A 13,165-nucleotide genomic window follows, 5' to 3' on the forward strand; every position below is an offset into this window, starting at 1 on the left:
TCCTATTCAGTTAGAGATGAACAAGATGAATTTTTTCCTTGCAAATGGATGTGAATGGTCTGCCTCTGTGGACTCCATCTTCAACATCATTCATCCTTTCTAAGCTGAGTTACCCATTTGGAAGCTGCTGATTTCCTTTTAGGTCTTGCCCCTCTAAACTGTTCCTAAAGCATCAGTGATTTCACCATTCTCCCACCCGAGCATCACCGTAAAGTCAGTTTTTATTCTCATTTGAATTTTAGCAGAATTCGTGTGGTTTGATGGTGGATCTTTTCAGACTGATGTCTCACCCTTCTTAGTGCCTCGAACCAGATCCTGCTCAGAGATGTCATAATAAATTAGTATAAGTTTGTTTGGGTGCAAAAGAAAATTAAAATTCATGCATGGTTTTTTCATAATATGTATTTTCCACAAACATCTTGAAGTCTACTCATCTAATTCTATTTATAGAACATTCTTAAAATGGCAATATTATGGAACTGGGAACTGATTATAGGCTGAGAGGTCAAGAGGGACCTGATTATAGGCTGAGAGGGAGAGGTAGGTGGGCTCATAGAGGGACAGTGCGAGGGAGACTCGTAGTGTTGGAACCGTCTGTATCTTGACTGTAGTGATGGGCATGTGAACCTACCTATGTGGTGAAATTGTACAGTCCTATACACACACCTCACACCTCCACACCTCCAGACACCATTGTCCAAAAAAACAGGGGAAATCAAAATGAAATCAGTAGATTGTAAGAGTGTCAAAATCCCTGTTGTAACATTATACTCTAGTTGTCCACGATCTTACCATGGGGAAACTGAGTAAAAGATATATGGGATTTCTCTCTGTTATTTGGTATAGCTGACTATGAAATGAAATTACCTCACAATAAAAAGTTTAATTAAAAAGCGAGTCTGGGAGTATGCATTACATTGTAAAAGCCGCCTACTTTTGTAAACCATGCACAGGGAGAGTTGGAAGAATCTGCCCTTAGTCAGGGTTCAGTTGCAGAGAACAGAACCCTTTCCCTCAGTTTAGGGACAGAGGGATTTGTTACAGGAAATTAAGTCAAAGTCATCGGAAAGCTTGATGAGCAGCTTCAGGCCTCGCTTCTAGGAAGGGCTCCCTGAACACCACGGGAGAACAGGCCACCAGGGAGCTGCCACAGTCGGCAGCCACGTCAGAAAGTTGCTGCGACAGCTCCTGGCTAGAGCTGTGCTGCTTCAGCGGTGACCCCACCAGCACCATGGTGCTCTGAGCCTGGCAAGGACAGAGCACAGCAAGGCCCCATGCTGAGCCTTCACAGCCTCTGCAACCGTGCGGCTGTCGGGAGAATCTGCAGTCCCAGCACAACCAGTTCCTCCTCATCCTACCTTCCAAATCTGAGGCCGTGGCTGTGCTTTGGCTTGAGGGAAGATGAATCGCATGGGAAACCTAAGGGTTAAGGGAGGCTGAGAATACAACCTTTATATCCCGAGCTTGCGGTGGTTCTCAACCTTCCTAATGCCAAGATGTATTGTCATTGTTACAAAGGGGTCTCAACCCACAGGTTGAGAACTGCTGGGAGAAATAAAACTTACAGGAGAATTAGAATGGAGTTCATTGCAGCACCTACCACAGACATACACCAAAATTTCCAGTGGCTCGCTGTACGTCACGTGATAATACACTGTTTTCTTCTTTCTCCTCTCTGTCTTTCTCTATGACTTTTTTTTTTTTTAATGTATGGCATGGTTAATTGTGGTGACTCATGCCTATGATCCCTGCACTCTTGGGAGGCCAAGGTAGGAGGATTGCTTGAGTTCAGGCATTTGAGACCAGACTGAGCAAGAGTCAGACCCTGTCTCTACTAAAAATAGAAAAACTAGCCAGGCGTGGTGTCAGGTGCCTTGAGTCCCAGCTACAGGGGAGGCTGAGGCAGGAGGATTGCTTGACCCTGGGAGTTTGAGGTTGCTGTGAACTAGGCTGATGCCTGAGCACTCTAGCCTGGGCAAGAGAGCAAGACTTTGTCTCAAATAAATAAATACAATGTATGGTTTATTAATAAAAATAGAAAAGCTATTCCACTTTGAAAAGTCTAACCAAACACGTAATCAATAAGCCAATTTGTGGGGTGGAGGTGGGGCCACAGTGATTGGAACCTGATCATCTTTAAAGCACTGTAGAAGTTTGAAAGGCTGGGTTTCCTTGATCAACGGCCATCGCAGCCTATAGAGAGCTTCAGGCCCAGGGTCAGAAATTGACACGTCTGCCGTGAGGAGTGATGTAAATGAATCTATCTGGGGTAGTGGGAGCTATGCAAACATGTCCCTCTGATGTTCCAAGTCACTGGCTCCATCTAATTACTGCCTCGTAGAAATTCAGACTCAAGGGTATCCAATTTCCTAGTTTCTTTTTTTATGGGGGGATTTTTGTAAAAGAAATGATGATTTTAAATGTTGGTTCCAACACATTTAAATCTTGGCTTCTACCAACGGCAAGGGAAGCTGCAGCCTGTTGGTGGCCTGCCCTACAGTGTTGTCAGGAGAGTTGCTACTGGAAGCCCAGATTGAAATATTTTTACTAACACTATGAATTCCAAACAGAATACCTCTTCATGCTGGATTTTTCCCAAGAAAGTAGCACCAAGAACGCAAGCTCTGCTCTAAGACTCTGCTGCATCTGAAACTGTCTTTGAAGTTCTGATAGGTTTGTTTTTAAACAACAGTAACTCTACTCTGAGAAGAAATGGGGGGCAAGCAACACCTTAAGAGAAACCATTCTTATCTCTCCACTTTCTTTGGGTGATCTCACATCTTACGTAGACTAATTACAAAAAGAAATATTAGACTCCATTGAATTCAAGCACGAGATACAGCTAAAATTTCTCTGAGGGTTCTAAACATTCAATGTTTATGAGTGTGAATAAAGAATAGAAATAAAGCAGATTCCAAAACTAACTGAAGGATGACAAGAAATTGATATGAATACCCAACAGTCAGGAAATACAAATTTCACTATTGGGTTTGCTCCACACTTCTTTTTTTTTTTTTTTTATTCTGGATCAGCTTCTGTGTCCAAGGTTGTCTCCTGCTGGACTCCAAGACAGTAAACAGCTTAACATTATCAGAACCTTGGTCAAGGGAAGTACTTATTTTGGAAACAAAAACACCTTCTTTCTTCTCTGCCAAATATTGAGGCTGTCTTTTTTGCTATTTGCTTCTTTCAACCAGTTTTCAACTCCCTGGTGTAAGCAAAGTTACCAGGCAAGAGCAAACTCTCCATGTTGACTGTCTCACAGTGTAACGGCTGGTAGGAAAAGGAGGTGTCACCAAGGATGCGTGGCAAAGGTCCAACTCTACAAGGATCTTTGGCCACAGCTTCATTTCTTCAATCATGACCCCAAATAAACCACGACTGAATCAAGAAATCTCTTCCCCCTACAAGAGGCCTCTAAGGAACAGAAGCTTCAGACTAGATCAATGCAGATACAGGAGAGTGGACCAAAGATACAGAAACAAGGAGTGAATGGGGAAATCTAACACGGCACACAGTTCACTTGAACAGTCATTGGTATAAATTCCTTATTCTCACAACTATAGCTCAGAATGAAGGAGGGAAGAAGAGGATGAGGGGAGGAGAGGGAAGCCGGGGGGAGGGAGGCTAATCGGTGTGGCCCCACCTATGGTGCATATTGCGAGGGTACATGTTAAATCCATTAAGAGTATAAATGTCTTAACAATTAAGTGAGGTGGCTATGTTAACCATGGGCTTCCAATTGATGTAAGCATTCCAAATTGTACTTAAAATCAGCACATTGTACACTATAAATGTATTATAATGTACACAGTTATAATAAAAAAACATAGTTTTTAATAAAAAACTTAAAAAAATTTTAAAAGATAAAAATTAAGGTCTTTTTACTGTGAAGAAGTCCCTTTTCCAATCCTGCACTTTAAATATGTGTGTTTTAAAGACTTTGGGGGAAAAAAAAAGACATGGTAACTCCACTGGAGGAAATTCATTCAAACCAATGGGTGTAGCTGCCCCTGGAAGGACTTGTGGGGTTTGGTAACTGTTTCCCAGGGCACCCTTGTAAGAAAGACTCCGTTCAAGTCACACAAAGAATAAGAAATTGATCCAGAAGGTTTAACTGGGTTAACCGACTCCAAAGTCAGTTGACCTGGCTCTCAAAGGATTAGGAGATTTTTTAGGTTAAAAGGATACAGGGTGGGCTCCCAGCCTCAGGAACAGCATTTGAAGAGGCAGGAAATGGCAGAACATTGTGATGAAAAGCAGGACAGGTAGCTGGGCCCAGAGGTAAGAAGCCCGTGAGCTGTGCTGACACAGCTCCCATAGATATTATATCAGACTGTCAAAGGTGACCCTGCTTTACCAATGACCTCAAAGACTATTTGCTTCTCAGCCGAATTCCTGAGAGTGGCGGGTTGTTCCTGGGATGGAACTATCAAAGTCTCTTGTATACCATAAAAAAGAAAATAGCCTCTCTGTCTCCATAATTACTTTGATTAGAAAAATGTTATTAACCTTTCAAAAACTTACCATTTCATTTTCTTGGAGTTTGGTCAAGGTTCCACATTTATCTTGAAAATGCTAGTTTCTGCACTATTTTTAATTGAAGGGCTTTAGGGCAAATTCAATTAAGTTGTGGTATATGAACTGAAACTTGCAATATATTAAAAATATTCCACTGCACAGTCCACCAATTACCCAACTTCTAGTTTGAGCCCATTGTCATTCCAACTTTGCATTCAAACTCACAAGGTATGCTCAGAAGAAATGACTGAGGACTTTGGAGAACGTGAATGCTTCCTAAATGCATTTGAACCTCCTGAAAGGGCAATCTACCTAAATTAATACTGATCCTAACTAGTACTTAAAGAATCAAAAAGCTGAAAGGGGCTTCAGGATTTCTTCCAAATGTCCAAAGAATATGACCCATTCAACAGTAGCGGAGCTGTAACTGTTGGGTTTCAAGGCAGCCGCCTGTCTCCTAAAACATCGGTTTCAGACAGCTGCCTGAGTCCTCGGTTCTTGGAGCACTTTTGGTAGAAAAATAATCAAACACCCCAAAGTAAGGCAAGTGTGAAACCAAGTTTATTAAGAAAGATTGGTTTATAGAGTAAAAGTAAGAGATTTCCTTATAGAGCAAGATATGTTTGCCATAGACAGCGAACAGGCCTCCATTGTCACCACAGAGGAAAGGCCTTGCCTATGGCCAGCAGTTCTCTTCCCCCCCAGGCTGGGTTTACCTCAGGATTCTGAGACCACCTTGAAACCTGAGTCTTACTGCACATGGGGGTCTCCCACGTGCCTCTCTGAGAACCCACTGGTGGGTGTGGACCTTACTGTAGATTTAAACTAATGATGCGGCATGGTGGCTCATACCTGTAATCCCAGCACTGTGAGAGGCTGAGGTGGGCTAATCCCTTGAGCTCAGGAGTTGGAGACCAATCTGAGCAAGTGTGAGATCCTCATCTCTACTGAAAATAGAAAAACTATCCAGGCATTGTGTCAGGTTCCTGTAGTTCCAGCTACTTGGGAGACTGAGACAAGAGGATGGCTTGCACCCAAGAGTTTGAGGTTGCTGTGAGCTATGACACCATGGCACTCTACCCAGGGTAACGGTGAGACTCTGTCTCAAAAAAGAAAAGAAAAAGCTAATGATATGATAATTAGTCTTATGGCAGTACTAGGTCACCTGCTCCACTGCACGTGTTGCTAAGCCAGGGAGCCTTCTCCATCCAGTCGAGGTTGGCAGATTAATCTCTGATTGGTAGACTGGTTGGCAGACTAAGTTCTGATTGGTAGACTGGTTGGCAGATTAATCTCTGATTGGTAGACTGGTTGGCAGACTAATTTCTGATTGGTAGACTGGTGAGACGTTCCCTCCTCTGCAGGATGAGCAATCACTTGGGGCACAGTTAAGGTGGGTGGCACCAAAATGGCAACCCGGGCGCTGCCCTTGTGCCCTTCCTCCAGAGAGCTGGATTCCTAACTACCTACCTAATGCAACAGAAATAAGGGCCCCAAGAATTGGCTGGCTGAGCACTTTGTCGGGGTGGCTGAGATTCTACTCACCTCATATTCTTAGTGCTTTACTTTCTGGGTGCCCTGCAACCAGGGGCCTAATGTGTTAGTTTGGGGAGCGGTGAAGCAATGCAGCTATCACAGCTATATCGTAATCCTGGTGCTCTTCTTCCCAGCTTCTTACAAATTATATCATCTTCAACAGGAAAAAGGACTCTAAAATAATTTTAAGAAGTTTATTCAGAGCCAAATTTGAGGACCATGGCCTGGAACCACACCCAAGAAGCCTTGAGCAAGTGGACTCACTGTGGTAGGGTAGAGTTTGGTTTTTATATGTTTCAGGGAGACAGGAATTACAGGTAAATTCATAAATGGAAATGTGGAAGGCATAATCGGTTTGGCCTGAAAAGGTGGGACATCTGAAAGGGTGGGGTGTGGGGTGCACAGGTCATAGGTGAGTTTAAAGATTCTTTAGTTGACAATTGGCTGAAAGAGTTAGGCTCTGTCCAACAGACCAGACCGAGGGGTCAGTGAAAAGAAATGCTAGAGTTAAGACAAGGGTCTGTTAATTAAGGACAAGCCCCCAGCCCCACACTGGTCTCAAGTGGTTTGTTATGCATATTGAGGGGACTGCTGGTATATCTTTTTTTAGTTGTTGTTTTTTTGCAGTTTTGGCTGGGGCAGGGCTTGAACCTGCCACCCCTGGTATATAGGGCCAGGGCCCTCCCTACTCCTTGAGCCACAGGCTTGCCCTCTACTGGTGTATCTTGCATTGCCTTAGGCCTGTTAGTGAGTCACTAGAGTAATCTCTAAGAAGGACAGGAGGCATGAGGAGGCATGTCTGACCGGCCTACTGATGGCTTAACAACTCAGTTTTAGAGGTCCATTTTGTCAGCTGGTGGGGGGAGCCTTAAGATTTCACTTCAGTTCCCACTATGCCATTGTTCTGATCTTCTATTGCCACCAGCAGGAGGGGATCCAGCCCCTTCTCAGGCAACATGGCCCAGATTGCCTCCTGAAATGATCTCACCACAAAATCCAGCCTGGGCTGGGTGAAGCTGGTATGGACGTTCTAAACCTGTGTTTCAGTCACCATGGGTATTGTCATACCAAAATGCACCTCAAGACTAAATTGGAATTATCTATTAGCAATTGGTTTTCATTAACCACAGCTGTCTGCCTCTTGTTAGCAAAGCCAAAGCCATGGTCGTAAACAGCTGCTTCATGTCCCTGCACGATTGCTAGGGCAAACGTCCTTAAATCATTACACAAATTTGCCCAGCGTGACTGTGTTGCTATAATGGGGTTCAGCTAAATGTACTGAATTCCATGTTTCAGGATTTTTCTTTTTTTTGTAGTTATATCTTATCCAGAAGAATGTCCTGCAGGCATTGCTAGCAAGAGCTTGTAACATTGAGCACAGCACTTGACCTTCCTTCCCCTGCTTAATAAATACTGTTGCAACAACATCTGCTTAATTAAAATGAAATTCTAATCAAAGAAATATAATACTCGTAACCCAATCACTCTACACAACTATCTCATTTTGGTCCACTTGCCTTCTAGACTTTAAAATTGAAAAAGCCATTATAAGTTTGTCTCTTTGGCACTCGGCTTTTTAAAATTTAATATACAATAAACAGTTTTTCTTATTTCTGTTTTTCATTTATTTTAAGTAACTGTGATGTTTTATCAGCTTCACACCCCACAATGTAATAGCTTCTCTTCCTTTTAACTTTGCTGTTATTACAAATTGCTACCATAAACTTATTTATGCTTTTTTCTTTTCTTGAACTGTTTTTATAGGAGAAAAAAATTCACGTTTGCACAACAGATGTGAATGTTTTTATGTCACTGGACACACAGTGTTATATTGATTTCCATGAGTGATGCATTAATTTACAAAGCCACTGAGAGAATGTGTGTGCTTCCATTTTCGGGAATCCCAGCATCTTGTCTTTTATTTATTTATTGCTAGTTTGCTAGGTTGTAAAATGCACTCGGGAGTCTACATGGCATTTATTTGATTATCGATTGATCAATTCGTTTAATGAGTCAGTCTAGAATATTTATCATATGAATGTCTTGTTAGGGGCTTGAAAGAGAAAGACAGTGGGAGTCCTGGACCCTGAGAAGACCTCGGCATCCAAGTTGGTGAAGCAACACAGGTATTTATAGTGAGTGTTTTAAGAAGGGGAGTAGAATATACACCGGGCACTTTGAGAGCACTGACAGGCGGTTGAACTTGACATGATCTTATAAAACACAATCCCAGAAATGAAATGGTAAGTGGGGGACAGAGGGAAATCATGGGCAAAGACGGAGGTATGAGAAGGAAAGTCAGCCTGGGAGACCAGCCAGAGAGCGTTCTCAGGACCATGTGAAGTTAAAGGCTGGGAAAGGCACAGCTGTATCCATTAGGACGACGTTAGCTTTGAGTGTCAAGTAGAAATAGCAAGAAAGAAGGAGGAGGCTCGGCGCCTATAGCTCAACCGGCTATGGCGCCAGCCACGTACACCTAAGGTGGCGGGTTCGAATCCCCAGCCTGGACCCGCCAAACAATAATGACGGCTGCAACCAAAAAATAGCCGGGCGTTGTGGCAGGCGCCTGTGGTCCCAGCTACTTGGGAGGCGGAGGCAAGAGACTCGCTTGAGCCCAGGAGTTGGAGGTTGCTGTGAGCTGTGATGCCACGGCACTCTACCCAGGGGGACAGCTTGAGGCTCTGTCTCAAAAAAAAAAAAAAAGAAAAAAGAAAGAAAGAAGGAGGAGAAGAAGGAAGAGGAGGAGAGGGAGGAAGAGGAGGAGAATTATTTATTATAAAACACTTCAGTGACCCTGAGGACAGCAGTGTGTCCAGTTAGAAGCCCCTGTGATCATGATACTCATACCCGGACAGACATCATTTCTCTCTTTGTTGTCTCTCTCTCCCTCCCACCTTTATCTACATTCTCTGCTTTTCCAGTTTATGTGGCAGGAATGAGGCACCAGCGGTTTCGCATCGTACAATTCGGACAAACACAGACGTCCACGGGGCGGCTGCACCTTTCTGTCTCTTGGGCTGTCTCCTGCTTCAGCCTCTGCCTGGTGGGGGCCCTTCTTTTTATGATCTCATCCTTTTTCGCTGCTTTCTGTTTAGGTATAAATCATAAGGCCTTTTGCCTTAAATGGTCAAAAAATGAGACGGGAAAAACTGGAAGAGATTTTAGTAGAGATCTGAGATGAACAGAATTCTCTCTAGGTAGATACAGATATGTATGTGTGTGTGTATATATATATACACACACATATATATATAGAGAGAGAGATGATAGATGGATAAATAGATAAACAGACAGATGACAGATCACCCGGCAGCTGCACAGGACGGACTGCAGCACACTGAGGTCAGTGGCAGCGGCAGCAGCAGTTAGGAAGATGGTTTGATTAATCTATGTGAGAATGGCGGAAGCCTGAACTGAGAGACTGTCGGTGGAGCCAGTGATGAGGAGGCAGACATCAGGTGCTGATAAGACTTGATGAGTCATTTACGGAGCTTTTGGCAGCAAATAATAGGAAAAGAAGCAACACAGTCCAGCTCCAGTAATAAACAAATGTGTTTGCTAACCAGATGCTAAGTCCAGAGAGGGGTGGACTTGAGTTACCTGCAGGGATTTCCACTCTGAATGGACTTCAGTGACCCGCAGGGATTTCCACTCTGAATGGACTTCAGTGACCCGCAGGGATTTCTGCTCTGAATGTCCACTTCATTTTCTTGGCTGTTGTTCATGTCAATTTCATTCTCAAGATGGTGGCAAGATAGTTACAGCAGTGCCAGACCTCAGGACCATGTGTAAAATCAGCTAGAGAGAGAGGATCGTTCCCAGATGCTTGCTGGCATGCAGCCCAGAAGGGGCAAACGTCCTAGGAGCTCCGAGTGAGTCCATCCTGGACCCTCCTCAGCTGGAGTGAGGTCACGTGCCCAGGCCTGAGTCAGTCCTTGGCAGAGGAGTGGGTTGACTGTCAGGACAATCAGGGACATTCCTGAACTTGAATTAGGGATTTACTTCCCCAGGGGCAAGTGGACTGTGTCTGGATAGGAGATAGGAAAACAATCAGACATCAGGGATCTCTAAAAATGGGGGCGAGATCTCCGAGTATACAGTGGGCAGTCAGCATTAGTCAATAAAACCTGTAATTGTTTTTCTGTGGGGACATGGAGGGAGCAGCCCTCACTACTCTCAGGTTTCCTGAACTGGTGATTAAGTAGATTGACCAGGGTGAGAGACTCAGGAGGAACAGTTTGGGGCAGGAGATCAGCTGTGATGAAGATGGAGAACGTCGATGTAAGATGTCAAATGTGCGTCTGAACGGGCAGGAAACACACAAGTTTGAAGCTGAGAAAAGGCTTTGGATGAAAGACACGTATTTGGAAGTCACGGACACATGGAAGCCAGACAGCACACAGGTATTGCGGGGTGAGCTCCTTGTTGGGGAGACTGCCCCAGAAAGGACACAGAGCAAGGAGACATGGCGGTAGGAATTCATCTCCAGAAAAGGCCAAAGCATAAGGATTGAAATTAACTAAATGCATCTGCATATCAAAGAAGTATTTCTTGAATTTGGATGGTTGTCACCGTGAAAATTTCTACATAACCAATGATTTCTAAGCTCCATTTGACAGCTTATTATTTTTAAAGTAACATCTCCCCACCCCACTCTGTCAAAATTCACTTATTCTCAAGAGAATGGCAAAGACTTTGAGTTAGTAGCAATGGGATTTGACCTAAAATAATAAGTTCTTTTAAGACATCAACAGCTATGGTTAATAGTCCAGGGGGCTTCTACTAAAATAAAGACATACAGGCTTGGTAAACTTAATAGCTGGTGACTTAGTTAACTTTAATAAAGTAAACTTGACAATCTTATAGGAGGACTTCAGCAGGAGCTCAAAGTATGTCAAGGTCAAATCCAGCTGAAAGTTTAAGGATTTCATTCTGCTAAATTGAAAGTGAAAGAATGACAAAGGCAGGGAGGGGGTCACCTGAGATTGCTGGGTTGCTAGGAGCCCTGAGAGCTGTGAGCCTGGTTCTCCTTGGCCAGCAGAGGTCTGAGTGGTAGCTGGCCCCACGGTGCTGGGACGGAGTTCGCAGCCTCAGATTCACCAAGCAAAGCCTTTGCAACTGATTATCCCGCACTGATCCAGCCAAGGGCTGGGTCACCAAAACCCAACCCAGAGAGCAAGCTGAGCAGGACATCCAGGCCATTTCAGAGCTTTCTAGTTCCTTATTAGGGGACATTTCTCAAACACAGGAAAAGGTTCTCAGGGATGATGTTTCTAAACCAAGGAGCAGGAGTTGTTTCCTGGCTAGATTAGAAGCAAGCAAGGGCTCAGAGCTGATGAATGCCCTGGGAAATTCAGGAAAAACTAAGAGAACTTTCTCCCTCTTTGCCCAGCTAAATGGACCATCTAACCAGGAGGGCACAACACCGTGGGGTGGGGTGGGGTGGGAGTCAGTGAGCACAAGGCCTTTCCTTTCCACTCTAGAATTCTGTGTTCCCACAGGTGACAGGATAAGGAAAAGGGACAGAAGGCCTGGGTTTCACTACACCTCAGCTGGCTGCTCCCTGGCCACGTCACTTTGGACTTGGACTCCCTTTCTCCATCTGGAAAGTAAGTAGGTGGAACAGATGATGTCTGAGAGAGAATCTGGGCAACTGTTAAGGGCAGATGACCGAGGTTTAAATCCGAGCTTTACTGCCTCTTTGGCTTTGGGGAATGATTTAACCTCCCTGCATTTTAGGCGGCACCCCTATAAAAGGATTTAGGGCCCTCACAGTGCCTGCTATGCCCTGAGCATCTCACAAGTGTGGCAACTTTAATTCCAGCTCTAATCTCACTTGAGCCTGTAACTTTAAGGCCAGCATTTTCCACCACCCTTTTATCCCATGTCAAGATTTCCTAGGAACTAAAATTGCTCCCATAGACATGGACACCTCTTGGAAATACGCCATAGCCAGAAGCTAGGGCTGCTAAGCTGTCCTTTTATTACTAATAAATATTCCTAAACCCTTTTAGAGAAGGTTGTTTTCAAAATAAGGTAAAGAATTCCAATTAGGCTTTGTAATATCTTGTAAAACCATGCCCTCCGGGATCTCTCTCCTCTGTGTTAAATGGAGTTGTGTTAGAATTAATTACCAGAAGAGATGGATGGGAGTCCAGAGCTTGCATGATGAGAACTCACTGCTCCTGGCCCAGTAATCTCCACACTCTTCTGACTGTGAAGGGATGAGAGGGGAGACTTGCTCCATCCCTGAAGGACAGATTGCTGCATTTCTCTGAGAAGGAAACGCACCACCGTTAGGCTTTATCCCTTCATTCCGTGCTGTCCTCATCCTCCCTCCTTTAGTTCATATACCTTCAAATTAGGAGGAGGTATAAGAATTCACTCAGAGTTACTTGTTAAAATACAGATTCCTCGTCTTTCTTTTTCTTCTGATTTAGTAAAGCCAGACTGAAGACAGAAATCTGCAGTTTTAATTAATAAAGCAGATTTCGAGGCTCAGTAGAACAGGCTTCTGTTTGGAAAAACTCTACTGGACCCCGAGGCATGGTCAGACCAAGACTGGACCGACTTTGGGTCATGTGGTCACACTAATAATTGGATGCCTGTCCAAATTGATTTTCTTTAAATATCAATTCAACATTTATAGGACGACCTTCATGTGGTGATGTGTACCTTTGAGAACACATTGTAACCCATATTTCTATTAGTAGACATTCAGAGAAGATTGGCCTAATAGTTTACTTCTGTCTAAAGCAGATCGAATGCCGTGAAGAATGGATCGCAACACACATTATTCAGAGACAGAAGTTGAGGTGGCACAAGTGCTAATTTCAGAGGACTGTCATCTGGTCTGTACTACGTTTGCAATATGCAAGTATTTTCATTTATAAATTTTTATTTTAATTTACCTTTGATGGTACTCTAGAAGGCGGCACCAATTAACATTTTACCAGTTATCTAATTAGTCTCTGAGGAAAGCTGAGTTAATTGGCATCATAATTTCTATTTACTGCATTGATATTTTAATGTTTTTGTTTTTTTTTTCTTTCAGATTGTCATGGTGTGTGCTTATCCGCCTCTTCTTCCCTCATTCTGTTTTCGGAGG

Source organism: Otolemur garnettii, unplaced genomic scaffold (assembly GCF_000181295.1).
Source record: "Otolemur garnettii isolate 467f Iridium unplaced genomic scaffold, OtoGar3 scaffold00197, whole genome shotgun sequence".
Taxonomy (NCBI): Eukaryota; Metazoa; Chordata; class Mammalia; order Primates; family Galagidae; genus Otolemur; species Otolemur garnettii.